General features: G+C 31.4%; 1 long non-coding RNA gene across 1 annotated transcript in view; it reads right to left on the bottom strand.

Annotated features, from left to right (window-relative positions):
- The window catches only part of LOC111087125, a 14,883-nt gene extending 12,166 nt beyond the window's left edge, over window positions 1-2,717 (bottom strand). The window contains exon 1 of the long non-coding RNA XR_002611845.1: window positions 2,607-2,717. This is a non-coding gene — a long non-coding RNA (uncharacterized LOC111087125). The remainder of the gene's footprint in view (window positions 1-2,606) is intronic.
- Between the last annotated feature and the right edge of the window lie 714 nt (window positions 2,718-3,431).

Genomic DNA, 3,431 nt, shown 5'->3' with positions numbered 1-3,431 from the left:
CACCGAAAATTAGAGCGTTGTAAGTCCTTGAGTTCACCGTTTTGGAAAATTATCGTGAAACATCTTGCGATTTTTTAAATATTTATTAAATATTCGTAAAAGAAAAAAAATCAAGACTTAATTTGAAGGTGGAGTTTATGTGTAGGATTATAATGACAATTTTATATTGTGAAATAGATGAAAGCTGTATCATAAAATATATATACTGTCTTGTCTAGTCTTGGGACAGCAGTAAGTTTACGGACTTACAATGCTAAAAATCCATAATTCGATTCTCGCGGTGGACAGAGAGCAGATAGCCTATTGTGTAGCTTTGCGCTAAACGAACTACTTTATGCAATTTCATGACGTATAAAAATATTACTTTCATAAAAAGAGACCAAAAGAGTTTTTGTTTGTGAACCCAAGAGCGCACCTTTAAATTTCTTTTTCAAAGAAATACTTGTTTTTACAAACAAACAAATATTAAAAATTTCATAATTTTTAGGCCTAAGTTTACAAAGCTGTATAAGTACAACATTCCATTTTATATAAACAAACAATATCCAATAAACTGTTGTTTACATTTCAATTGGAAGTCACAGCTGAGTTCTATCGCCTCATTGTAACATTGATTTAATCCAACATTTCTGGTTATTATCAAAGAAATGACTAGCGATTTTGAGCCCACTTTTATTCCAAAGGGTATTTGAATTTATTTTGTTGCACAGACAAAAGCGTAAAAATGGTTATAAGGCTTTGCAACAGTGTTTATGATTAGTTCAATGAAGTTCGTTTAATCAATGCCAATCACTAAAACAATGTGAAAAACAAAAATAAGTTATAAGTAATTAACAACGACATTTAAGTCAAATTTGTTTAAAATCATCACTTTGGTTTTGGTTGCTTGGACAAAAGTGGAATCATGGCAACAATAGTGACGATAAAATTATTTCAGATATTTCAAAATGTTTACAACACAATTAGTTTTATACGAGTTCTGCAAAACCTACAAAACTTCTGGTTTTTTCATACAAATTGATATAAAGTTTTATATGACGTGTTATAAAAATATAGTCCCACTAGTTTCGTATGAACTGTTGCACAATTTACGGTCATATTTACTGAGTTTTATATGGATTGTTACAAAACCTACAGTTCCACTGTGTTTTATATGAGTTGTTATAAAACCTACAGTTCTACTAGTTTTATACGAATTATTACAAAACCTACAGTTCCACTGTGTTTTATATGAGTTGTTATAAAACCTACAGTTCTACTAGTTTTATACGAATTATTACAAAACCTACAGTTCCACTGTGTTTTATATGAGTTGTTATAAAACTTACAGTTCTGCTAGTTTTATACGAATTGTTACAAAACCTAATAAGCTCACACGAATTGTTTCGAAATCTATGCTTTACTAAGTTTACACGAACTGCTATAAAACGCACGTTCCTAAGTTTTATAAGAATAGCTACGAAACCTATAATCCTATTAAGATGTACATGCAATGTTACGGAACTTACAGTTCTATTAAGTTTTATATGAATTTTTAGAAAACTTACAGTTCTACTGAGATTTTATATGAATGATTTAAAAATTCTACTATTTTTTATGTTTCATATAAACTATTACAAAAACTCCATTCCTGAGTTTATATGACTTACTATAGAACATATAGTCCTACTAAGTTTTAAAAGAATTGTTATATAACCTGCAGTTCTACTAGTTTTGATGTTTCACATAAACTATTACAAAAACTCCATTCCTGAGTTTATATGAATTACTATAGAACATATAGTCCTACTAAGTTTTAAAAGAATTGTTATATAACCTGCAGTTCTACTAGTTTTTATGTTTCATATAAACTATTACAAAAACTCCATTCCTGAGTTTATATGAATTACTATAGAACATATAGTCCTACTAAGTTTTAAAAGAATTGTTATAAAACCTGCAGTTCTACTAGTTTTTATGTTTCACATAAACTATTACAAAAACTCCATTCCTGAGTTTATATGAATTACTATAAACATATAGTCCTACTAAGTTTTAAAAGAATTGTTATATAACCTGCAGTTCTACTAGTTTTTATGTTTCACATAAACTATTACAAAAACTCCATTCCTGAGTTTATATGAATTACTATAAAACATATAGTCCCACTAAGTTTTAAAAGAATTGTTATATAACCTGCAGTTCTACTAGTTTTACATTGAATTGTTACAAACCTACAATCCTACTAAGCTCATAAGAATTGTAACAAAGTTTTATATGAATTGTTACAAATCTAAAGTTCTGTTATGTTTATTATGAATTGTAAAAAAACTGATATTCCTTTACTCTATAAAATTCATAACTGATTCATACCAATCTTGAATATTAACTAAATTTATCTTCAAAACTAAAACATCAAGTTATCGAACACAGTATTCTCAAAATTACATCTCTTGTTCTTAATCGTTTTAAACCATTAAAGCTTGACGTACTTTTATAATCCAAATATTAGGTACAGTGAGCGAGTTTACAGTACAGCGACACATGTCCAGCTATCATGCGTGCCATAACTAAGGTTACATACAATCACTTATTTATTAAAATACACAGTCTTACAAAACCAGTACCTTCTCGAATATTGCCAGCACCTCACAAACATTCCAGTACTAAATTCTGCTCACGGAAATAAGCATGAAGCGAACTTCTTCAGGAAACGCAATCACAAGGTTCATAGTTTCCTGTACAATGAGATCTTTACTAATATAACGTATCGGTACGAGAAAACTACCAAAACCGTTCCTACCTATCTTGCCATGGTAGGACTGGTGGGCAACAGCAGCACGTGTTATGCCGTGACTCTTACGGGTCTTGACCGAGTACTCTGTACGAAAAGACGTCACAGCCTCCTGGGAGTCAAACCATCCGTGTGCAGTGTTAAAGAACCGGGTCAACCTCAGTTACAGAACACCTTCCTATAGCTTCGCTTGCCCCCGTACAAGACAGTCTGGAGACATACGTACAGACAAACACACACGCACGAAACAAGTCCGCAGAATCGCCTTTTAGTAACAACTAACTTTAATTTCGAAATTTAAATAAGGCTTCTGTATAAAAGCTGAAACGTCGTCGTGTTCCATTTTATTAAGAACCAACTTTAACTTCGAGACTTAAATAAGGTCTCTTTATAAAAGCCGAAACGTCACCGTGTTCTAAAAACATGCAGGAGCAGTCCATATTAGTAAGAGTCAACTTTAACTTCGAGTCTTAAATAAGGCTTCTGTATAGAAGCCGAAACGTCGTCGTGTTCCATTTTATTAAGAACCAACTTTAACTTCGAGACTTAAATAAGGTCTCTTTATAAAAGCCGAAACGTCACCGTGTTCCATTTTATTAAGAACCAACTTTAACTTCGAGACTTAAATAAGGTCTCTTTATAAAAGCCGAAACGTCAC

This window comes from Limulus polyphemus, unplaced genomic scaffold (assembly GCF_000517525.1).
Source record: "Limulus polyphemus unplaced genomic scaffold, Limulus_polyphemus-2.1.2 Scaffold1762, whole genome shotgun sequence".
Lineage (NCBI taxonomy): Eukaryota > Metazoa > Arthropoda > Merostomata > Xiphosura > Limulidae > Limulus > Limulus polyphemus.
Note: the sequence above shows the minus strand (reverse complement) of the source record. Positions and strands in the feature narration are given on the sequence as shown.